Below are 26,269 nucleotides of genomic sequence, written 5' to 3'. Positions count from 1 at the left end.
TATTCTGCTTGCAGACTGGCTGGCACTGTGCCATGATCAAGAGATCTAATGTATTCATAGCTTACTTACAATTTCAGGGTGAAACACCGTTGACGATTTATGTCAGACATACCATTCGAAGTGTTATATTGACAAAGCAAACTATTTTGAAATGACTGAAAAATGCATGTGAGAGAAACACATTGGATAGCAGGATGCTATTGGCTTGTGGTCCTCAAAAGGCGATTGCACTAGACAGAATGGCGTCATAGTGTTCACTGTGTTGCCACCCAGATCATGTTGCCTGCAATGACCAATTGTGTGTGTTTGTGCGTGTGTGTGTGTGTGTGTGTCTGTGTATGGACTATGGAAGCATATTAGTCTGCCTTGTCTGCCAGCGGAGTAATGTATGCTTGTGAATCCAAGTGTGGAGATCAAAATGTCTCAGGTTGGCATCGGACACCCTTCCCCCATCAGCTACACACACACACACACACACACACCCTATCTCTCTCTAATTGGCCTCTGTCTAGATTCATCATCTTAATATTGCATCCTATTTGCCTCTTGTATTCAGGAAAACTTGAGCACAATACAACACTACAATACAGACTTTAAGTTTTAGTTTCAAAACTGGCTAAACTAGTTTAGATCACAAAAGGACAATTTGTCCATGCATTGTTAAATCCGCTGTTTTTTTTAGGTGCAGAATAATGTATAGAATATATTATATATAATGTTGCACAGAAGAAAAATTGTCATATAGGTTTGAAACAGCATGAGTAAATAATGACAGAGTTTTCATATTATGAACTAAGCATTTTAAGGCCCGGTCTCACAGACAGGGTTTAGATTAATCCAGGATTAGACCTTAGTTCAATTAGGATATTTAAATAGTTTTTTTTTTTAAATGTGCCTTAAAACATTCCTGGTGCATCTTGAGACAAAAAAAAATAGATATGATATGTCAGTACACGTTGTTTTCAGTTACGACATGCATTTTTAGTCTGGGACTAGTCTTAAGAATTGTCTGTGAAACTGGGGGTTTGAGTTCAATTATTTTCCCTCTCAACTGCTGTAACTGAGGAAAATATATAGGCTAAGTGGACACTCCTCGTACCCCTGAATCTAAATTCTGGCCACTCTCATTCTGACACACTTCTCAATAGCAGTGTGCCCTGTCAATATAACTGGAGGTGAATAGATAATCAGACAGCAATCAGAAATTGAGATCTGCCATTCAAAGGCTATCTCTGTGTGGACGAGGAAGAGGACGGGCAGCCTGAGAGTGCGGGCATTCATGTGAAAATCCAATCCTTCACAGTACACAGCCCCCGCAAAGCCTGCAGAATGACCCTTTTATCAAAGTGCCATGTCCGTAGCTCTCCAAATAGCCAGTGCGCTCTCAAGGTATAGATGCGTGTACAAACCTGGCTGAGTTATGTATGACCTGTCTTCACAATGTTCTGGGCTTCTGACCCTGCCATGTGTGTGTAGTTTGAGAGTGTGTGTCTGTATGTTGTCCGTGGAATGTTTTTAAAAAAGGCTTTTTTATGTTTGGTATGCTGCGTATTAAATGTCTTATTTGCATGGCTTTGGCATGTGAAAATGTTATTTTCCTGATAGCCTTGAGAGAGCTGAAAGTGTCTCAAAACACAGTGTTTTCATCCTAGGGCAAGAATGGTTTACTGACACTGAGAGATGAAGATGTGCCATTTAAAAATATATTTTTTTTCTACACAAATTGCTGAATGTTGTTTTTGGAATAAATGTGGGCCAAAAGCAAAGTTATATGTTAAGGTGTTGCATTGATAAATGTATTAATATGACTAGATTATTTAAAAAAAAAAAAGTTTTTAGAAGGTTGTGGTTTGGAAAACTTTTACTGTACTATAATAAAATTGCAAATGACCCTCTTGTGGTAATGTGGTCAAATATTTTTCCTAATAGACTATATTGAATAACATGTATAAGTTTCATAATCTCACATAACAATGCTGATTTTTTTTTGTTATTTTTTTTTTTTGTTGTTGTTGTTTTTTTTTGCCTTGGAAATCTGAATTCGTTACACTGTCCTTATTCTATTTTTCACTCAAGATGCCTGCTGATGTTATAATTATAAAAAAAAAAAAATGGATAAAAAAGTAAAAAATAAAAAAGACTATTGGAGTTACGAAAGTAAATAAAGTAGAAAAAATATAACCCTTACATTTCATTATTTCAATTTTCCACCTCAAGATGGCGCAATGACCTCATTGTTTGACTGGGCGAAGTCCCTTAAAAATTGTCCAGATGTGATTTTATGGCGTTTCTAAAATTGTTTCCATAGTAGGCCCTATGCTTCGCAACATCTTGCTAAACTACATACCAAATAAGGCAACGCTAAGACAACTGATGGTTTATTTAGCTTTATCTGGCTTGATTGTGCTTATAACTACATGAACGACAATGGAGCTCAAATTGTAAGCTTACAGTGAAGTCTACAACGTGGTGATTACAAGTGGCTGCTGATTAAGCTATTGGCCTTTACGGGCTACTCATCTGTCTGTCTTTCTTTATTCATTGCATTCGCCCCTTTTTCTTCTTGAAAGAGACCAAATGTATCCCAGCAGGTGAAAGTAAAGAAACGTGAAAAGACGCCCCTTTTTGGCTCTGCTTTCACACCAACACAATACCCCGTCCCACCTCTTTCTGTCCGGGTTTCCTACCTGATTAAACCTCTTCCTATGAACCCATTGATAGATGGTGCAAAACCTAAATCAACAAAAGCTGTATGAGTCCCTCTTAAAATTTCAAACCCTTTTAACAGTACGTTTCAATTAGCTTTTGTTTCTTGTGTATAGTGAGCATGGGGGGGGGGGGGGGGGGGTTTGGGGGGTTACTAAGTACTAATAACGTACTTACAAGTAGAAGGGAACAATATTTTAAATGTGTGGAATGAAGTGGTAACAACCATGAAAATTAAAAAAATATATATTTATATTGTATTAAAAAAACTAAAGGGTGCTTATTCTACTATTATGATGCAAAATTATGATACAACAATCTTACATGTGGGAGCAATTTAGCAAGAACATACACTACATTTCTGAAATTATGGTGAACCATGCAGGCTACTGTGTGAAATTACAGGCTTTTTAAAAATTAAAACTATCTATGCATTTATAAAGTAATCGTTTTAACAAAAGTGCACTGAAAACAAAAACTATTGCAACTTTTGCTTAAATATTGGGGAAAGATACTCTTGTTTCATGTGGTGCTTGTTACCCCCTTGTTCCATGTAGTTACAGTGTGACATTGCAGGCTGTAAATTAAAGTGGTGCTTGTTATCCACTTGTTCCATAGTTACAGGGTAAGTACAATGAAAACGCATATACAGTTTTATATCACTGAAACCTTTATTTATTATACAAGCACCACTTACCCTGTAACCACATCAAACAAGATAAATTTCCCAGTATTAAAAAAAAAAAAAAAAAAATGCAATAGTCTTAGCTTCTCTTGCCTTGAAACATGAAACCCAAACTTAAACATTTGCACTTTTGCTATCAAAAATAAATAAAGAATTTTATAAATGCCTTTATATGTACCCTGTCATTTTCAAAAAGCCTACAGTGAATTGGTACACAATTATTACAAAAAGGTACGCCATGTTCTCTAAATTTCTCCCAAATATAAGATTGTTGTATCATAATTGTAGAATATAAGTACCCCTCAGTTATAATACTTACAGAATATATATATATATATATATATATATATATATATATATATATGAAGAGTTCAGATGCAAAAGCCTCTAAGTGCCATTTGAAATTTTCTTCTTTAATGATCATTTTTATCAACCTTGTATATTTAAGTTCAGTGATTTCACTTAAATGGCAATGATAATTACATATTAATTGTTATTTAAGTGAAATTTCTGAACTTAAATATACAAGTTTAATAAAAATCATCATTAAAGAAAAAAATTTCAACTGGCATTTAGAGTTTAGAGGCTTTTGCATCTGAACTCTTCATATATATATATATATATATATATATATATATATATAATTCTCCCTTTTATTCCCCAAAACTTTACATATTGTTCCCTTATACTTATGCAAGTACTTTATAGGTACATAATTACAGAAAGTTACACTGTAAATTCCTCTTAATTACACAGTGCATTCCGGGCTGTAATCGAATGTGTTACAACGATGTCTTTTATATGCTTTAATGTAATAGTTTACTTGGAGATTAATTCTATGATTTAAAACAAACATGACTCTTTTTATTAATTGATGTATTTCTCTGTATTGCTTTTTCTTTTCTACAGCACAAAAAGTAGACAATTACAGAAATGTTCGCATTGATTTTTTTTTTTTTTTTTTGTCAAGAATAGAAGTTCCATTTTGTTTTGGACTCTCATTTTCTCTATTTTAATTTCTGGTGGCAATAAATGTGTGCAAATTGATTCTATTATCAGTCAGCAGGCCTCTTTTTGTCATTCAAATGATTAAAACTTCAAATATATATATTTTTTTTTGGCCTCATCCTCACACAGTGTTTGGTGTTGGTGAGTGACATAGGAACCCATAATTGACTGAGAGTAAAAGAGGAAAAGGTATGGCGTATGGCATCATCATATGTAGATGCCATGCCTCAGTTCTTCAGGAGAAGCATCCTGCATCCATGACAATTATACACATACACATACACTCTAAAGCTTTGATCAGCACTCTGTCAGTATACTGTTTGCCTCTGGATCATCTTTCCTTTGGATTTTCACCTCTTTAAATTAGTAAATATAGTATTTGAATTATACTGTGGCACTTTAAATCAATAAAATAAAATAAATATCAATAAAATTGTGCAGTCACATTAAAAACACCTGGGCATATAAGGGCTTTGGTAATATCAAATACTAACTGATATTTAAAAAAAAAAAAAAAAAAAGATGTGTGGATGGCAAATTACATGGTATAACCTCAGTGACCAGAGTGAAAATGAAAATGAAAAAAAAAAAAAAAAGCAACAATGCATTTATTAAAACATAAATTCAACATTTACAGTTCAATGTGCATGCATGTGAAGCAGTGGAAACATAAAACTCGAGCTCCATTTAATAATAATACATTTACATAATACATTTAATAATAACTATGTATTAATATGTTTATTAATAACCAATATATATAACAATATATTGTGAATATATTTATTAGTTGTCATTAAATTGTTTATTGTGACACCCATAAATTATATAGCTTACAATAACTAAGATCTAGATCTTTATCATTTTATTTGGTCATTTTAAGAGTAATTTTTCTCCTTAATCTTAATTCTGGCTAAATCCATTTTAGAAGAAGATTTATTTTAGTGCACCTAAAAGTGGAAATTCATAGACTCATCCTCATGCTGTTCAAGTGAATTCCAGTGTTAACAACATTCACACAGTAAGTCTTGTCATACTTTGTGCGTTGGAGAGTCATTATTCTCTGAAATTATTCTTTCCTCTAGTAACTCTTAAATCTCATTAGCATATTAAAATATTTCATTCATATTTAAATATGGCTCCCTGTTCCCATCCACTTTCAAAGTATAGCAAAGTGCATCACCACTTGTGCTTTACATAAAATAAATTCTGGTTTGGAACAACATGAGAGTAGCCTGCATGATAGAATTGTCAATGTGTGTGTTAATGATCCTTTTAAAGGGTTAGTTCACCCAAAAATGAAAATTCTGTCAGTATTTACTCACCCTCATGTTGTTCCAACCCCGTAAGACCTTCGTTCATCTTCGGAACACAAATTAAGATATTTAAGATATTAAGATCGCTCCTGCATACAGTCCATAGGCTTCTTGAGGGACTGGCTCTTGGTGTCCCTGAAAAGTCATTAAAGACATCGTTAAAATAGTCCAAGTGACTACAGGGGCTCAATCTTAAGTTTATCAAACGACGAGAACACTTTTGTGCGCAAAAAAACAACAAAAATAACGACTTTATTTCAACTATTCACTTCCTTCTCCATGAGCCTGTAAGTCAGTTAACGTAGTGTGATTGCGTAGAGCTACGTCACACGTAGGCTCACTATTGGCCGACGCTGGTCATGTGTGTGTGATGCGTGTGACGTACAATAACAGAAGCTTACGCTATTAAACTAGTAACCTGACTCGCGCAGAGGGAGAAATAAACGAATAGTTGAAATAGAGTCGTTATTTTTGTTGTTTTTTTGCGCACAAAAGTGTTCTCGTCGTTTGATAAACTTAAGATTGAGCCCCTGTAGTCACTTGGACTATTTTAACGATGTCTTTAATGACTTTTCGAGGACAGCAAGACCCAGTCCCTCAAGAAGCCTATGGACTGTATGCAGGAGCGATCTTAATATCTTAAATATCTTAATTTGTATTCCGAAGATGAACGAAGGTCTTACGGGGTTGGAACAACATGAGGGTGAGTAAATACTGACAGAATTTTCATTTTTGGGTGAACTAACCCTTTAATAACCTGTAGTAAAGAAAACTATGCAATGCAATATTACGCACTTTATCATGTGCTGTTCTCTGAGATTTTACTGCATAATGTAAGTGAATTGAATATGTAAGTAAGCAGCTTTGTGTAATTTTCCTTTTTTTTAATTGATATCTGATTGACAAACCTGTGGAAAAGAATGGATGGGCAATGTCAGTTGCTATACCAGTGGGGTGAGGGGTGAGGTTGGCACACCCACAACCCTGTGGTCACCTCCAGGCATGATATCACACACTGACAGGCAGGCGTGATGCCACGGTACTTCACACAAACATAGCCACATTGACAGGCGACTGACCCAGGCTGACAGCACCAGGAAGAAAAAGTGGGGGAAGGCAGAAGTTCTCCGTTTGTCCGTCACGGTGTGAGCGTGTTGGGGAGTCAACAACGTTTTTCTTACAGAGGCTCCCAAACCCTCCGCATTAGAACACGTTCACATCCAAACATCCGTGACCTTACCGGACACGGGTCACTGTACATTAGCACTCGAGATGGCTGCAGTGGTTTTGATAGGTGAAATTTAGCATGTCCGTGTCATTACTGAAGGGTTGAGCTGCAAGACTTGTAGACAGAGGATAGGATCTAACTTGATTTAGTTAATATAGCCAGACTATAATGGATGTAGCTCTGTGCCATATGAGCATCTTTTTGTTCATTAAGATGCATTGGGTATGTCAAAGGTTTAGTCACAAAAGACTGAACCAGAGCTTGTTATGCGTTGTATCTGTCTTCATTATAGTAACATGTTGTAGTGGCCTTTGCTATTAACAGTTAGTTAATGAGTTCACCAATCAAAAGAGGCTTTCAATTATGCTAATATAGAACCATACTATACCATACCATATTGCTCTCCAGGCCTACTGCCCATGGCTTTTTTATTTAAAAAAAAAAAGTGTTTTGAAGTCAAAAACTGCAAAGGTAAAAATGTGCAGAACCTCGTGAGCATACAATTCCAATGAAATGACATCAATGATCATACAGAGGTCTTTTATTTCAATTTGAGACAGCTAGACCATCGTCTGTTTTCATCCAGCATTTATGTGGGAAGGGAAGTGAAGAAACTGCATTGTCTTTATGTTTACGAGCGAGAGAGGAATACTCTATGATTCCCCTTGAAGTTTCGAGAGACGCCAGTCAAGATGCAGGCCTCTGAAGTTGATAACCCCAGAATCATATGACAAGGATATGAGAATGACTGAGTCCTATTGAAATCCCTCCTCATTAAAGAGCACAGTTCTTCTGTAAGGAAGTTGACCTCCATGGTAAAAAAAAATAAAAAATACAGAAAGGTGGGGGTACAGGTGAAGTGAAAAACAAACATCAACATTATATATGATTCCCCACTATAAGGCTAAAAAACTATTCGTTTAAAGAAGGGTGAAGAAAAAGAGACATTCGAGAAAGAGTCCCACAGAACATAAAAAATAATGGTGGACAATAAAGTGGAGTCTCATTGCTTTGTCCACCTCCAGATGTCCTCTATGTTGGTGTCTTTTTGGCCTTTCATGTCCGATCTCTATGGCTTGGTCTTCAGCACCAGGTGGTTCCAATGCCATGTACAAAGTCCTTATTTTCTGGTAAGAATTATCAAAGGACTGATAGTTTATCCCCTTCATGCTGAGATGATGACAATACTGACCCTGTGCTGGAACCAAGAGTAACCAGGTAGAGCCTCATCTTGTGTATGCACCAGATTGAGCCTCTTTAGGTCCCTCAAGCCCATTGAAGCAGCTTGCTGACTGTCTGTAGGTGATGAGAGGTTGTTGAGGGCATGGAGCCTTGCTGACAGGCATGAAAGGGCCAAGGATCACCTGTCACCCACCTCATCACATCAAAGTCCCAAGTAGAAGCTCCTTGTGTGAGGAATCTGCTCATGAATATACTGGGCAATCTGATCCCTCTTATTAGTGAGATAGAGTTTTTGTGGGTTGTGTGTTGACCACGGATGGCACACGAAAAAGTACAATACCTCTTGAAATATGTGTGCTTTCACCAGGAATATGTTTAAGTCTTTTTAATGGTATCATCATCTTCTGATTAGTGGTAAAACCCCTGAGAGCCGAAGTGGGGCTTGTGGTGTCCCCCCTCCCGAGGCCTTGCTTTTACCCCTTAATCCGCTGGCTAATAAGTTCATAGCCAGTCCATATGCTCTGGTGCTGTTCAGGAGGGGGAGGTGTTGCCCCATGCTACTTACACCGAGCGGACCCATTTCTCAGGTACCTCTCCTGCTGACCGACCTTTTGTTCTATTGGATCAGTCCACTCCATGGCCAGAATAGTCTGAATTGATTAGCCCTGCACCGTATAATTGCCAGCAAATCCCACTGAATCGTTTCCCATCCATTTGAAAAGGACAATGTTCGTTCTTTTTCTCCCCAGCTTTTCTAGTTGCCCCTCCCCCATTACCCTCCTTTTCATGCCACTTGGTTTGTATCCTGCCCCACACCCCAAGCCACCTCCTCGAGGTAAGGCGAGAAGGGGGGAGGGGCCGGAGGAGAAAGTGCTCCTATTCCGGACGAGCCCCCTACCCGAGCACTGGCAAAGGATGAAAGCGGGCGGCGGGTGGACGTGTTCTAATCCGTCACCCTGGAGTGTGAGTGGCGGGCTGATCGGAGTCCTTACCTGCCGGTGCACAGTCAGGGTTGGGAGGACAGTGGGAAGAATCCAGGGAAGGGGGAAGAGCTGGGGTATAGTGTGAAAAGAAACTGTGGGGATATGCACAGGATTATTCAGAGGACCAGGCGCCAGCGTCAACTGCTCCTGCAGCTCTACTTATTCAGTCGAGGGGCCCAAAATCTCGGGTCGGGGCAAAAGTCCATCAGTCTTACTGAGAATATTGTTATATTGGAGTAGACCTGGAGGGCAGATAAAGTGTGCCATGTCTGGAGCAAAGGCTATTTTAACATGTTTTACTTTGAGATGGTCCTTTCGGCACCTCAACACATAGCTACAATTCAGGTCTCTCTCTCTTTACAATGTTTGAGACCATTCCACGCTGTTATTTAAGAGTCCACAATTCATTTTAATAATCTTAAGTTCTGCATCAACCATTAGCACAGAAAGCTTACCCAGAAATCAATAGCTGCATTTCCACTGCCTACTAGGGCTGGGCCAGGGCTAACAGCGAGCCGAGTCGAGCCAGTGGCCTCGGGCCTCAAGCACCGGGCTTGCGTTTCCACTGCCGGGCCAGTAGCCCCACAACGCTGCCCTTAACCCCACCCCTAACACGCCTTTCTGGATCAGTCGTCATACAACCCAACCCATTTCAGCGGGTATTATGAATTAATTTATTTTTTTAAGTTAGGAAGATAACATGTATATTAGCTCACCGGCCGTGGCTGCAATACTGCCCTACAAAGCCAAAAGGCAGTAACTGCATTTTTGGTCAAAAATGAGTTAATGTCATTTTTGGGATATTGAAGACCTCCTTTATCATGTGGATAAATATCTATACTCAATTTGACTGTTTTTTCGAAAAAATAGAGGGTTGTGTTCACAGTAACTCCCAAAACCATACAAGCAACCATGGCAGAAAGCGGTAACTGCAGTTACCCTTCTTTGGCTTTGATCTTCGACGCAAAAGTCCAGTTACGTACTCTGCCTTTGTTAAGCCATTCATAAAAGAGATGTTACGGTGCCACCTTGCAGTTACGATGATCTGCCTTTGTTTTACTGTCCATAAAAATTTGCCGCGCTTCAGTTACTGTCCATGTATTGTCACTAAATCACTTACTTCTATAACACACAAATATCCAAATAAAAAACGAGCTGTCAAATGTGTTGAGTGGTTGTTTTATCAAATGTTGAACTACTGTAAGAATGGCAAATTGCTCTCGAGGGAGAATGATGGTGGAGTTGGCGTTGAAAATAAGACATGAAGACCAAGGTAATAAATTATCTTATAAAATAATGCATTAGATGAAGTATGAAAGTGCCATATACTTAACGTTAATTTAGAATTGCTATGACAAGCAACTGACGAAGAAGCTAACTAGTCTACTTAATAGCCAGCACACCAACACCAAAACATGGTCAAGAGATACCTAGACAGCATGACATCTAATACTTAAATAATTAAAAATCACTCAGCAATCCATTCTGTGCCGACAATCCAGAGGTGCAGACGTTGCAGGAATGTAGCCTATTCAATGTTGAGCTATCATGCTACACATTACTGCACAGCGGCAGTAAACAATCATTTCCTACCTTTTCTTGTAACTCCATAAAATCCATTGCAATACACGTCATCTACGATGTTTCCACAATCCTCAAAGGTTTTGAACATAGTCCGTGTCCCTTGCTGGTATTCAGACCAAGCTATCCACAAGTTATCTAGGCTAGCTTCAAAGCGTCTTCTGTAATTTAGCGTCATTTAGCGTTAGTGAAACAGCATAAAGTGTATTTGTTGCAAAATATTATCCACGTACACATACAACTTTTTGTTTGGTCGATTCCCTTCCCATTAGACTTTAATGAAGGTGATCAGTTAATTATCTTCTAAATGGTGGTAAGCAAATATTGATTATATGTCAGTTACTGCCTTTTGCCTTTGCACGACTCCTTATTTTTTAGTAAATAATACAAAGGCAGAGTACAGTATCTGACAAATAAGGGTCAAAGGTCAACTTTGAGCACAAGATTTTTTATATACACACATTTCTTCATCTGGGCAACAAGTCACCAGATTTTCATTGCTCTACCTATAATACATTTGTGTGGACAAAACAAAAAACTTTAAAGTCATTTTTCTCAGTTTGACACTCTGGTCAGTTACTGCCTTTTGCCTTTGTAGGGCAGAATAGTGTCCCGATTGTCTCGCGAGTCGCCACTAACAGAGGGACGGTGACCCAGCACACCGTCCATCAAGTCGAACCATGGAAAAATCCTTCTCTGAAATCCGCTTTGTCCATTGTGCATTTTAATCGCCTTGTACAATACCGCGCCCGCAACTTTTTAATTTTTTCCAGAACTTGAAGTGTTACTCGCTGAATGTTTAGCTTAGAAAGTTCAGCATCGATGTATTTTGTAACATCCTCGTTTCTTCACACGTCGTATAAATTGACGTCGTACCCTTTCTTCTGCCCAAATGCTCAGAAGAGCTGTGGTATCCTCGACAGACCAGTACAGGCGATTCTCCATTTCAAGCAGTGATTTTTTTTGCGCGATATTGCTTCAGATCATAACATTCCATAACACAGATAAACTCCGCCTTTTACCTTGAGCACGCCTCTAGAACGAGCTGGCCGGCTCTGGCCCAAGGTATTCGACGGGCCAGAAATCCTGGCCGTTGGCCCCGAGTAAGCCCCGATCAAGCCCCGGAAGTGACGGTGGAAACGCGACTAGCCCTGGCACGCACAAGCACGGCTCGGCACTGGCCCGGCAGTGGAAACGCGACTATTGTGGCCCACCTTAACAAGACAACTCACAGGTTTACTGTTATCATTGAGCCAGGAATATTTTAAGATGTACAGACTTTGTTTATTAGGTCCTAATTAATAAGATGCATTCTAATAATGTCTAATTAACATGCTTTATCCTCTTCATGCATAGTATACCTCACCGCATTGCTCGCCCTTCATGAGAATGATCTAAACTGTCTCAAAAAGCTTTGCATAAGTGTATGCCAAACTGGGGTAAATTAAAAAGTTAGGCTATAACTGATTCCATATTTGATTATTGTATTATTAAGAAATATCATCATTCTCTTCTTGTTCTTCTCTTCTTGTTCTTCATATTCTATGTTTCATTCAACTTTAAATTACATTGTTCTTCTTTGAACATGGGGGCAGGTCCTTTGGGAAAAGGTCATAGGTTTTGGTTGTTAGGGGCTGTGACCCTTTCCAATTTTGACCAGGCCTGTGTTTAAGCTCCTAGATAGAAGGCCCTCATGGGGTTTTAAGAAACACATGGCCTATTGTCTGCTCTGAGAGTTGACCACAAACAAATTGTGTATATTCTTACAACATGACCCTGGTGGCCACATGCTAGGGATGTCTGACCATGAGATAGATGGTCATAGCACTTGGAAGTGGAGTGAGGACACTAGAGATCGAAAAACCCTTTCACCGGTTTTACTATTAAAGAATATTTTTTTTACAAAAATAATAAAATTCATGAGTCAGGATATTGTAACCCTTGAAATGTAGTGTAGCTTATAATATCAAACTGGGACTATACATTGGTTGGTAGGTATGTTGTTGTAGTGTTTCAACATGCGCAACTATTAGAAAGCTATAATGATTGATATTGTTAAAGTATCAATATTAATATGCAGATTTTTTTTCTCTGTGGTATTCACTTCTGTCCAAGTTCATCCATATGGTGGGTCATATCCTTCCTAAAGGGAGTCTGTGACATTGACGAGATCTCTGGTTAAAGGTCATATTAGTAGTGGCCACTGAAGTGGTTGATGATGACCTGGTCAAGCCCCTCATTCTCAATGCCCCTCCCTTTTCACCCAAAATGAGTCGTTTTACCAGCTTATCTATTGACTCAGGTTTCTGTGGAGGGCATGGCAAGTAGAATGGTTGACATCCCATAGGTCAAAGGTTAAATGACAAGGACTGTTAACAGGGATAAACAGTACAATTCATGATCATCAAAAGCTAACTTGGCGATGGGCCTCAAGATAAGATGGTGATGGGCCACAAAACAATGTGTTTAATGAACTTTGAGAAAGAATTGTACAAAGCACAGTTCGTTTGTATTTAACAGTTAGTCTAATAAGCCTGATCAATTCTGTAATAGTAGCTCCTCATTAATAATATGGATATGTTTAAATACAATATTTAACATTGGTTTAGCCAGTCTCTGCTGACCATCTCAGATGGGGGTCTCCTGGGTCACCACCAGAAAGTCATCAGACATTTTTCCCATGTTCCCTCCCTATTGTCCCTCAAAGACAGGCTCCTCTAGTGTTTGACCCAGTGAGGGTTAGTGCTGGGTGGATGACAGACCTGGGGTGTGAGCCTGTCTTGGTGCTTAAGTTTTTGAATGGCTCCCTGGGAAACTGCTTAACTGGGAGTGGTGGAGTTGCCCAGGACAGCATGTGGTTATTTTCCAGCTTGCTGCCCCTTTTAAGGCCTTCAGTGCACAGGGTCTGTAATCAGAGCATTGAGGAGGGGAGTCTCTTTGGCTGAGTATGTGTATGGAAGATGGAGAGAGAGAAAAAACATGAAGGAAGAAAAAGCATGGCCTGATGTGAAAGTAGGGTGAAACTGTTGGAGAAGCAAGATGAGATGTTGTGGGGATGTCATTGCTGCATTGTTGGGTAACACCAGCCCATGTACAAACAACCAATAATGAGGGGACAGTGGCACACACAGTAAGAGTAAACTACTGGAAACATCTGGACCAAAAGAATGAAATGTGAACCTATCAGGTGGAGAATAAAAGAACAAAACTATATGATTATAAGCTAGTCTAAGATTGCTTCCCCTTCAACATCAGTGTAATTTACAACAAACATATTCAAAGTAGCTAAATATGAAACTTGCACCTGCAAATCTAAGGCAACACAAAACAGCTAAATAATGTGTATTGGCTATTTATTTACTTTTTTTCTTGGTTAAACAGTTCAACCCTCAAGATGTTGGTTGTTTGTATCACATTTCAGGTAAAATGGGATTCTTATTTGAAAAATAAGTTTCAATATATGTAACTGCCCTGAATAAATTCATACTGTTATGCATTTGTTTTGCTCATCTCACAGCTGTCTCTGTCCAGTAATTGATTCCTTCACTGTCAGCCATTTTCTCACTCACATCCTCATTCCATCCTTAGCATGGGCAGCTAAAGAGGGCAGATTTATCTGCATCACCCTGCCATGATGACAGAATAAATATTCATACAGGCGGCCAAGGTTCCCACACCATTACTGGGGCGTTCACTGTTGGCCCTGCTGGTACGATGCTTAAAGAGACTGTTCGAAAGAATGAAAGGAGCTAAAATACTGAAGGGCACAGGAGTTACACAAACAAAGTTTTAATGTTATTAGCTAAACGCGGATTCTGACCAATGGGATAAATAGCGCGAGCGAACGAGAGAGAGAGAGAGAGAGAGAGAGAAAGAGAGAGAGAGAGAGAGAGAGAGAGAGAGAGAGAGAGAGAGAGAGAGAGAGAGAGAGAGAGAGAGAGAGAGAGAGAGATGGTTTTAGTGACAGTAATATAAAGAACAACACAATCTAAAGAGCAATCTATAGTTTAACATTGCTGTTTGCAATAGACAGACACACACACATTTAGTGGTGATATAGTTTAACATCAATATGAAATGAAAATCCACCTGATCTATTTTCTAAATGCATGTCATAGATCTTATTGTGAATGATTTGTCCATGTAGCATATGAAGAGTTCAGATGCAAAAGCCTCTAAGTACCATCTGAAACTTACTTCTTAAATGAGCATTTTTATCAAGCTTGTATATTTAAGTATAGTAAATTCACTTAAATGACAATTAATAGGTAATTATCATTATTGCCATTACAGTGAAATAACTGAACATGAAACAAATGATCATTCTCGATGAAAATTTCAGATGGCACAAGGTTTTTGCAAGTCTTCATATTTTTTTATTTTTAATTACCCTCATATTTTTAATCAAAAAGTCATTCCTGGATCTTTTGGTTGAAATTACAGACTTCTCTCTAGTGCCGTATACAGGATTTCTCCAATCATTTAGTCCTACTTTTTTTTTTTTGGATCATCTGTTTAACTGATCAACTCAACTGATTAAAAACAACTCTGTCACAACTTTAACAGTCCAAGCTGTTAACAAGCATAAAAATAACCTTCATCTACATCTTGTGTTACTTTATGTGTTGAATCCATTTAGTTCTAAACATAGCTATACATTTAATTGGTGACCTGTGATATATTTATTAGTTTAGATGTCCTGAGGGGTTATCGGCATGTTGTTTATGAGGTGAATCTGTGTGTAAGTGTGTGTGTGGGTTGTGCTATTGCTTTGTGTCACGCTGGGAGCCCCTCCTGAGTGGCACTGCAGAACACTGAGGTGGATGCAGCTGCAATGGCTTTCATCTCCTCAGGCACTCGGTGGGGAATCACAGTATTTATGAGTGTCTACGCATGCATGTGTGTGTGTGCGTGTGTGTGTGTGTGTGTGTGTGTGTGTGTGTGTGTGAGAGAGAGAGAGAGAGAGAGAGAGAGAGAGAGAGAGAGAGAGAGAGAGAGAGAGAGAGCAGTGAGAATGCAGCGTCTGTCATTTGAAGTAAATTAAGGGTGGCAAAAATATTGAATTTATGTGTCTCAGACCTCACATCTGGGATTGTAACACTTGTAATTCAATATATCAATACCAGTTAGGAAAAAAGTGAAAACTCTTTCAGTGTATTTGTATTTAATCAAAAGAAAGTCAGTTCAGTTGTTCACATGCCCTTTTGGAGAGTGTGTCTGTAAGTTTCCATAGGAACAAAGCTATGAGAAATCATTCAATGGGACTGGATTTTGCTGACACTGTCCACATTTGAAGGACATCTCCTCTCCCCAAGAGCGTGTCTGAGTCGATCATCCACTGCGACTCCCTTCTGGGATACGTGTGCGGGGAAAACGCGCGTGAATCTCAGAGGTTGCCCACGGCTACAACGCAGGCAGCTAATCCGCAGTACACCTTTTGCTTGCTTAGATGCCGCTTACAGTTTGGCAGAACATTTTAGCCCCCGCAGTGTGCCGCGAGGCAAGAAGTGATAGATGCAGTGAAACGCATTCCGTTTCTGGTCTCTAGTTCTTTTATTCTGCTTTGATTTCGCTCATCTCTAAATCAGGGACAGGATTTGCCTTTGACTTACAGGTAACATCTCTGTCATACACTCACCTAAAGGATTATTGGGAACACCTATTAAATTTTTCATTAATGCAATTATCTAATCAACCAATCACATGGCAGTTGTTTCAATGCATTTAGGGGTGTTTTCCTGGTCAAGACAATCTTCTGAACTCCAAACTGAATGTCAGAATGGGAAAGAAAGGTGATTTAAGCAATTTTGAACGTGGCATGGTTGTTGATGCCAGACGGGCCGGTCTGAGTATTTCACAATCTGCTCAGTTCCTAGGATTTTCACGCACAAACATTTCTATGGTTTACAAAGAATGGTGTGAAAAGGGAATAACATCCAGTATGCGGCAGTCCTGTGGGCGATAATGCCTTGTTGATGCAAGAGGAATAACCACTCGTTACAACCGAGGTATGCAGCAAAGCATTTGTGAAGCCACAACATCCACAACCTTGAGGCAGATGGGCTACAACAGCAGAAGACCCCACAGGGTACCACCCATCTCCACTACAAATAGGAAAAAGAGGCAACAATTTACGATGTTTTCTTGGCACAATTTAGGCCCCTTAGTGCCAATGGTCATTGTTCAAATGCCTCAGCCTACCTGAGCATTGTAGGTCCACCTAGAATTTAATCCACATAGAATTAAGGCAGTTCTGAAGGTGAAAGAGGGTCAAACACAGTATGGTGTCCCTAATAATCCTTTAGGTGAGTATATAGTGCACTGATCAGGTCTGGTGTGTAAGAATAGGTTTAATCTTGATCTGGAGCCTGTCATATCCAGTGTATATCTGGTTTGTTTTGTCACTAAATCTTTCTCTCCGTCAGGTAATATCAGCTTTTGTCTGGTATTCAAAGACAACCAAGTTTGTCATGTTAACTCTTCTACCAGCCGAGAGGCAAATGCATGGGATGAGCAGAAGACAGCAGAAAAAGTGATAAGTAACAACCAGAGTTCATAGAATATATGTATGTCAGCGGCCTCAAATAAAATTTATATTTAAAAAAAAAAACATTTGTTGCCGACTACGCCACCTAGAGTTAAAACTGAGACCCCAGAAACTCACTATGAAAACAGGTTCTTCATCAGGGGAGGGAACAGTGTAAAACAACACTCAAAATAGTGGTAGAAAATTATTGTGTCTGATGAAGGGCTTGTGGCCCGAAACGTTACATGTACACGTGGTGAGCAACCATTAAATTTTTGTAGGAGCATCTTCTGGTGTGCGGACTTATTGTTTACTTTTGTTGCTACTTTACTGTCCAGCACCCAGTTTTATTGTTTTGGATGTGCGTGCTACACCTTTTGAACTCAGAAAATTATTTTATTACAATAAAATTGTTGGAGGAAAAGATGAAAAAAAAAAAAAAAAGAAAAAGTCCAAAGTCCAAAAATCCTGCTCAGGGGACAGTCAAAGTTCAACTCAGTCACTGCTTGGCATCTGTATTACAGCTGACATCCAGTTACACTCAGTCCCACATAGAGGCCAATATCAGCACGATACTGGGACACAGAAAAAAAAAACAAATGCCAGCATACAATGTCTAAACTCACATCATATCCACTTTATATCCAGACAGTTCAAAAGTTCATTAAATCAAACGAGAACCTCCTTTAAAAATGTCGGCGATTCAAGGTCACTCATCAAGTAAAATGATGCAAAGCAGGCTCATTCTCTTCCGTCACAGGGCAATAAATTGGATTTAATCGGCACACCGCTAGATGAAAGTCAAAACATACTCACAGCATGACTGTCCAATATTTTCATGGCAGAAGAACCACGTTTTCACTCGATTTTCACTTTCACACAAACCAGATTTTCACTCGTCTCCTCAGCACTCACGGTAGTCTCTCACAGCCGGTCATCAACCCATCTCACACACTGCTACTCCAACAGGGCTCCGTGAATCAATGACTCTGTGTTTACTCGTCTACAGTGCGCTGCAGTCTCTCATAGCCCTTATCCATCTCACCGCAACTTAAATTCTCACATCCCAATACAGGCACAAACTCGCAAACGTGTTTCCTCCCGCTCTCGCTGTGTTGACTTCGGTTGCAAATGCACAGTGCTGCCGTCACGTGTCCCAGTCACAATTGTTGCACTTTTATAGGGGAACATTCACCACTCTACCCCAAAGCCCATCACTTATTGGCTTGGAAATACTGCTTGCAAAGAAAAAAACACAGCAAATCAACACCAAAACAGTGTGTCAAACAACCTCAGTCAGTGCTCAACTGCCTCAAGTCTTTTCAAGGCAGGTCAGCGGTCACACTGAAACAGTTTCAGAGGATCTTTTTGCTGCGTTGGTTCCCCAACATGAGGTTAACCTTGTGAGTTCCTCCATCACCCCTCTGGGTCCAGGCAAGGCCAGTCCCTACGGTGACCCATTTTTTCCACGTTTCAGCTCCCCTCTGGGTTAGCTACATTTCTTCCCTCAACAGACCTGTTCTGTCGTCCCTGCTGAGCACGCTCCCACCCCTCGGGCTGGGACTACATCAGGAACTGGCATATGTTTTACTACCCCACAGGTTAGTACATACTGTATGTGTATTCCAGTGCCTCCCTTCGGGCAGGCAGGGGCTCCGCAGCATTACCTCCAATGGGTTGGGCACACATCCCCAGTTTCATCCAAATCCAATGAGCAGGTCTTGCGGAACAGCGATGGGATTCTTCCTAGCTAGCTCCTGTCGTAAAGAAAACTAAGAAACTGCTTAGGTGGGAAACTAAGCTGGGCACTGGAAGGGGCCAGCACCATGGCATTTTATTATAAAGACACCTGTCCGCATACTCAATCAAACAGACTCCAACCTCTCTACAATGGCCAAGACCAGAGAGCTTTGCAAGGACATCACAGATAAAATTGTTGACCTGCATGAGGCTGGGATGGACTACAGGACAATAGGCAAGCAGCTTGGTGTGAAGGCATCAACAGTTGGCACAATCATTAGAAAATGGAAGAAATTCAAGATGACGGTCAATCTCCCATGGTCTGGGGCTCCATGCAAGATCTCACCTCGTGGGGCATCAATGATCATGAGGAAGGTGAGGGATCAGCCCAGAACTGCACGGCAGGACCTGGCCAATGACCTGAAGAGAGCTGGGACCACAGTCTCAAAGAAAACCATTAGTAACATACAACGCTGTCATTGATTACAATCCTGCAATGCATGCAAGATCCCCCTGCTCAGGCCAGCGCATATCCATGCCCGTCTAAAGTTTGCCAATGACCATCTGGATGATCCAGAGGAGGAATGGAAGAAGGTCATATGGTCTGATGAAAAAAAAAATAGAGCTTTTTGGTCTAAACTCCACGCGTTCTGTTTGGAGGAAGAAGAAGGATGCGTACAACCCCAAGAACACCATTCCAACCGTGAAGCATGAGGTGGAAACATCATTCTTTGGGGATTCTTTTCTGCAAAGGAGACAGGACAACTGCACCGTATTGAGGGGAGGATGGATAGGGCCATATATCGCGATATCTTGGCCAACAATCTCCTTACCTCAGTAAGATCATTGAAGATGGGTCGTTGCTGGGTCTTCCATCATGACAACGACCCCAAACACACAGCCAGGGCAAATAAGGAGGGGCTCCGTAAGAAGCGTAGAATACTGTCTAACACTTGATGGCTGCTCTGTTAAGTCTTCGACGTCAGTTAGGAACCTGGGTGTGCTCTTTGATACCTATCTCTAATTTGAAAGTCATGTGTCTAGTATTTGTAAAGCCGCATTTTTCCATCTAAAAAATATATCTAAATTACGCCATATGCTCTCATTGACATATGCGGAACAATTAGTTCATGAGTTCATGACATCAAGGCTAGATTATTGTAATGCTCTACTGGGTGGTTGACCTGCACGCTTAATAAACTAACTTTAGCTAGTTCAAAACGCAGCAGCTCGAGTTCTTACCAGAACCAGGAAGTATGACCATATTAGCCCGGTTCTGTCGACCCCAGCTCTTAACATTATAGTCCTTCATGTCTATTGCGATCTCAAAATGCCGGCCAGTTGATAATACCTAGAATATCAAAATTGACTGCTGGTGGTAGATCCTTTTCCTTTTTAGCACCAAAACTCTGGAACAATGTTCCTAACGTTGTCCGGGAAGCACAGGACGTCGTACTATAATAACACCAACTGCAGCGTGTTGGTGTTATTGTTTTAGTTTAAGTCTAGTTGTTGTCGACGAAAAACATTAAGATTTTAGTAGACTAAATCTATAGATTTTCCTGAAGTATAACACAGTCTTCTTTTCAATTAATTATATATGGATTCTTTACTTGCATACATCATTCTTTATTCTATCAAGCAGCAGACATATTTATTTATATGAAAATATAATGAATTATAAGCTATTAACGAGCAGTAAATTCTTTTCTCTTTTTCTTTTGTTGCTAACTGGATCGCTTCCCAAATCGTCACTATCTAACACTATTGTCTAGTTTTTATTAGTTGGCGAAAAAGTCAATAGATTTTCGTCATAGTTTTTGTCATTCAAAACTAGTTTTTATTTGGTTAACGTCTCGTTTTCATCTTTTAAAAAATGTGGTTGATGAAAATAATGATGAAAATTATTTGTTTGCAAAATTAACACGGTTTGGAATCAAATCTAGCGGTCAAAATGACCGCTGATGGCAGTTCTAATAGTTTTGGAATTCTGGCACTTCTAGTGTTAAAAGTATGAGGATGGGTAGATGGCGACAATTGCATGCAGCTCGACTAAACAGATTTTGATGTGGATGCATGATTTCTGCCAAAATATTTTTTGAACCTCACACAATCATTTTAATCATTTAATTAAAAATAAATGTTTTTCGAAGTCAACAAATTATTTTAAACAATTTAAACATTAAAAGGAGAGCTCTTTTTTTTAAAATTCAGCTAGCATACCGCAATTGTGAATATACAAATGTAGAGACACTTTCTACTTTCCTTTTTCTAGAAAGCTTTTGTCTTCAAGTGAGGCATAAACGACAGTCCAATGTGTCTGTGGCACAAGGCAGTAATGATTGCATGAAATTACAGAGGCTTCAGCAGGCCTTCCCCTCCCTCTCTCTCAGGTAGCTGGATCAGCTCTCACCCCTGCCTTCCTTTCTCTCTCTCTCTCTTCTTGCCTCTCACAGCTATTCAAAGGGAATGTATAACTGAATATGAGATGGAGCGGGCGTTTTTCAAGGGCCAGAGCTAATGAGACGTTTTACCTTGAAATCAGAGCAAGACAGGAGGAGACCCTGTTGAGCTGAGCTTGCAAAGGGGATCGCAATTGGGTCTGGATCCTTCAGTGAGTGAGAGAGAGAGAGAGAGGGTGTGATCCATTCCCGACAGGAATAATGCTCTCAAACCAGAGTGGATTATGACAGAAGGACATTTTCAAGCAACAAAGTGACCTCACAAAAGACGCTGGCTTGTTCCACGCTAATGTTGACCCGCTTTCTTTTGTTGCTTTTGTCCTGGGCGACACCTGTACGTCAAAGTTAAATCTGTAAGGCTTGGCTTTCAGGTGAAAGCAACAATTACTCTCACTTGAAAAGGCACGAACTGGAACGTGGTTGGATGGAGGTGATGAGAAGGAAGCGAACAGGTACTCTTGACAGTTAGCAGTGCCAGCATGGATCAGAGAGCCGTGTTATATGGGGCCAGGGATAAAAGGGGACAGGAGATTTGTGTTCTGAGGGGGACTCTTTTTAATCAGGGGCCCAACGAGATTGTTGCAGAGCAGGCCTAACCAGTGTCATGCTAATAAAAGAGAATAAAAGTGTGAATGGAGGGAGCAGCTAGTTATCTACACTCTAATTAACGTGGTACCGGGAGCAAGATGCTTATTTGCGTAGCATTGAGAGGAAGGGAGGCGGGCACGCTGAAGTGTGGGGGAAGGGTAAAGAGGAGCAGCCTAAGGCCGTCCATCTTTTGTGCAATTGTATATGAGCGAACAAAGCCGTACATCCAATCTACATTCCGCGCATGCTAATCACCGCATTTGATAATGAAAGTCATTTTGGGCCATGGCATATTTTTGTTTGAAAGATGATGGGGAAGGTTATTTATTTTTCTTAAAATAGCATGGCTAGTAATGGTGATAATTAGCAGCAGCTATGCTTCTATGGGGATATTATATCTTTATATTCAGGGACAAAACATGCATTTTTATCATTTAAATAATGGTACAGCTCACCAAGATCTCAATCATAGAAAAAAGGACTAAAAAACACATCAGCACTCATACACCCAAAAATTGCCTCGGCCCTTTTCAACAGTTTTGTAAGGAGCTCGACCCCGTGACCTTCGGTGTCTGCCGTAGTCCTCATCCCCGCTTTCCCACAGACAGTCCTGCAAAGTGCAAACGAACCCATGTCAAGAGGCTCAGCATATGGCCCTGGGCCGTGACTATTGTCTGGAGTGGCGGGGCAGGATGGGCCGCCATTATTGTCACCATTGTAAGATAGGCGGTGTGTCTGGAGAAGCAGACACACGGCAGTGTGAACTGATCCCAGCAACTATCTCTGTGCCCTTTCCCACCAATCCACACTCACATATCAGACATCGGCTTCACAAATGCTTCCTTGCCTGGTCATTGTTAATGTCCCGAATTTTGGGGCAGAACTCCTAAAATCATTATGTTAACAGAGAGACCCTGATGAGTACTTAAATTTGCATGCTTTGAAGCAGAACCTGATTTCACCAATTACAACATCTTAGATGATCAAGGAACAACATTCTAATCAGCCAATCAGGGACATGTTTACAGATTATGTCAAGTTTAGAACCAGGCTTTCAACCACGGTTAGGCAGTTCTGTTATTCACCTGTAATTTCCCTCTGATTTAAGGGATAACTTATGGGTAGGGTTAGATTTAGGAGCAGGGATATGGCTTGGAAAAAAAAATGTAGTCCTAACTATATTAATAAACTATGTTGATCCAGGAACGCCTCTAAATCTGCAATAACAGGACGTGCTGCTTTTTTGAGGTTTGTTAAATTGAGGTTTGTTAAAAGTCTCTGTCAAGTGTGATGTATCCGAAATCGCCAAGCATATCACATCAGAGTGAGTAGTTTATATGGTTTGCTGTCCACACAGACTGTTTAAACTAACTATATGTCAATTTATTTCATGAATATGATTGAATAATAAAAATATTTGTTTAGTGGCACTGCAGAACAGATATTATCCACAGTTCTTGTACCATCTGCTTGTGCCATCCTATAAACTACCTAAAACTACTCTGTGTTGTTTTCCTAAACTCTAAACTGACAGAAAAATAAATGAATCGCACACCACCGGCAGATGATGAGGTATCTAAAGCATTTGGTTAAAACGAGTTTCTGTCATTCCTGGAGCTTGATCTAAAATTCATTTTTAAGAGACATGAAGGTGCCGATGGCAGAACATATTCTTGTTTGATTTGTTGAAACTGACACTCACTATAATTTTGATATAAAAGACATTACAATTACGAAATCTATTTATTTTCCATACTGAAATCGTTTCCAGCGGCACTCCCGTATCCCCCTCAATGGCAAAGCTTTGTGGGATCATTTTGGATGTACAGATACATTTTCACAGAGTCACAGAGTACTTGAATGTTAGTTAATGGATTCACTACCGTTAATTAACGGGACCTTATATTCAATATATTCTTAAATCAATAATATTTGATTTTCCTCTGTCCTTTGTTTTTCAAGCTTAACCAGTGTCATAGATCACTGCACCCTATGTACGCCTTATTTAATATTCTCATTGGGACACAGAAAAAAATTCTGCATTTAGAAAGAAAGCCTCTCCTTGCACATACAATCTTAATTAAATTGTTGCTAGGTAACAGAGGTAATCTGTTGGTAAATGGGCAGGGTTTCGCAAAGTGAGCAGAGGCCGTTTACACAATGGAGACACATCACCTCTCTGCTGCACTTGAAATATGTCCATTGCAAACTTGCAGACTATCTCTTATTTCTCTTGTCTTTCAGGCCAGCAAACAGAGGACACAATATGAGTTTCACAGCTCCAGTGGTGACTTATGGGGAGTCAGCTTATGGCCTTCTGGGATACTATAGGCGGAACATGCCTCCAGCCACTGCCCGGCAACAATTCCCCAATGACAAATACTTACTGTATAGGATCATCACTATGGCCACACATATACCAACACCAGCTGAGCACATGAGAAGGGCAGGAAAAATGTCAAGTCTGTGATTGTGGTGATAAATCTCATGTCTGAAGCAACTTCTCGAAGCAAGAAAAAAGTAAAGTTTCTCTTTTTCCGCATCGAGACATTGTACTGATAACACATGCAACTAAGAATATCCGCACACATTATTTTGCTCTCATTAACCTCTTTAATTTACAGTCACTCATTGCATTGGTGTAACCGAAATAATCCCTGCTAATCATCTGCTAATTATCATTTCCTTTTTATTACTCGGTTTCTGTTCCAGCAGAAGAAAAATAAATAGAGTATCTTCAGCGATAGTGCTGGTATGCTGGAACCTAAATACTGGTGTCCCTCGGGGGCTTCGGTTGACTGGGTGCTGACCTTTGCTGCCCTCGGACCACTAGCCACATTCAAACAAGAGGCACAAGGGACACATCAAGGACAACTATGGGCTAAAGAGGATTATCGATCGGGTCACTTGACCGAAACTTTGTAAAAATACTGTTTTTTTTTTTGTTGTTGTTGTTGTTTTTTTTGCATGCAATAAAGTGTGATTTTTTTAAAAATAGATTTTTCTTTAAATAGATCAACAGACAAAATGTTTACTATTGTACTATTTTACATAAAACAGAATGTTTGCTTTTTTATATAGATTTCTCATGAATGCAATATTAAAGTGACTGATGTTTTCATTATTATTGTATATTGCAACAAAATACACTTAAATTATTCTTTGACTTTTATGAATTTGTAGGGAAAATCAATATTGCACACTTTTAATTAAAAATGTATAATCTTTAAAAATACCTTGGTTATCTCTTGTTGTTTTGTTCAGTCCAGCAGCTCTTTTCTTTGTACTCCCATTTTCATTCACTTTTGATGTGCATAACTTCAAGACAGAATTAACCACTTTTAACGAGGTGTAATAAACAAAAACTGAAAATGAATGACAATAAAAATAAAGCCTCTCTAGAGATCTCATTCATGTTAAGCCTGTCAGTACATGATGCTTTCACAAGGGGGCAGTCACTTCTGTTCAAATCCCCTCTTGTGAGCGCTTCTGAGTTCAAATCATTATGCTGTGCATTTATGATTGCATTGCACTATACAAACACCGTCCAAATTCAAATACTCCAGTAGCTAGACTATATAAATAACAACACATATGATAGATCATGTGGTAGCTCACATTCCCCTCGTCCCTCTTCTTAAAACATGTAACCTAAAGCAATGCATGTCTATTCTGCAATGACGTGTTCACGCATGTGAATTTACTGGTCCGGTGTATTTGTATTACGGGAAATCAATCAGTCTTTGAAAATAGCTCTATATAAATAACAACAAGTATTATTATGTGGTAGGCTATATCTCTCCTTCAATGCACAGGACGTTCTTCAACTAACGTTCACGCTTGTGAACTTAGTGTTTCAGTGTGTTTGCATTATGGGAAAATCAAGTAGTCTTTGAAAACAGCTCTCTGTGGAAAACCAAAGAGCCCAGAGTTCGTTATCTTTCTCAAGCGTCCTTTCTTTCAGTCTATTCATTTATGGACAAAAAGAACAAGGTTAGGGTCACCCATTATTACAAGTTCTCATTATTTATTTTTCTGCACTCAACTAAGCTAACGCAATAATGAAAAACTCATTATTTATCACAGACAGTGGATCGGTCATTAAAAAGATATACCTTCGAGAAGATTCGATCGTTCGGGCACTGGGAACGAAGACCCTCATAAGCACTGTTTGGCACTTTGTGGGCCTCATAATGGTTTGTGTGAATGGAGTCTTTTTACGAAAGAAAAGAGCCTCTTCGGCTGTTTGTTTTGGAATTTGTCT

General features: G+C 39.6%; 1 long non-coding RNA gene across 1 annotated transcript in view; it reads left to right on the top strand.

The window, feature by feature from the left end:
• The window catches only part of LOC120472290 (uncharacterized), a 28,518-nt gene extending 3,136 nt beyond the window's left edge, over positions 1-25,382 (top strand). The window contains exons 2-3 of the long non-coding RNA XR_016168298.1: positions 24,250-24,525; positions 24,721-25,382. This is a non-coding gene — a long non-coding RNA (uncharacterized LOC120472290). The remainder of the gene's footprint in view (positions 1-24,249; positions 24,526-24,720) is intronic.
• The last annotated feature ends 887 nt before the right edge of the window (positions 25,383-26,269 follow it).

The sequence above is a fragment of the Pimephales promelas genome, chromosome 4, assembly GCF_988280905.1.
Source record: "Pimephales promelas chromosome 4, fPimPro1.hap1.1, whole genome shotgun sequence".
NCBI classification, from domain to species: domain Eukaryota; kingdom Metazoa; phylum Chordata; class Actinopteri; order Cypriniformes; family Leuciscidae; genus Pimephales; species Pimephales promelas.
The sequence above is the reverse complement of the archived record's forward strand: the minus strand, read 5'-3'. Positions and strand labels throughout refer to the sequence as shown.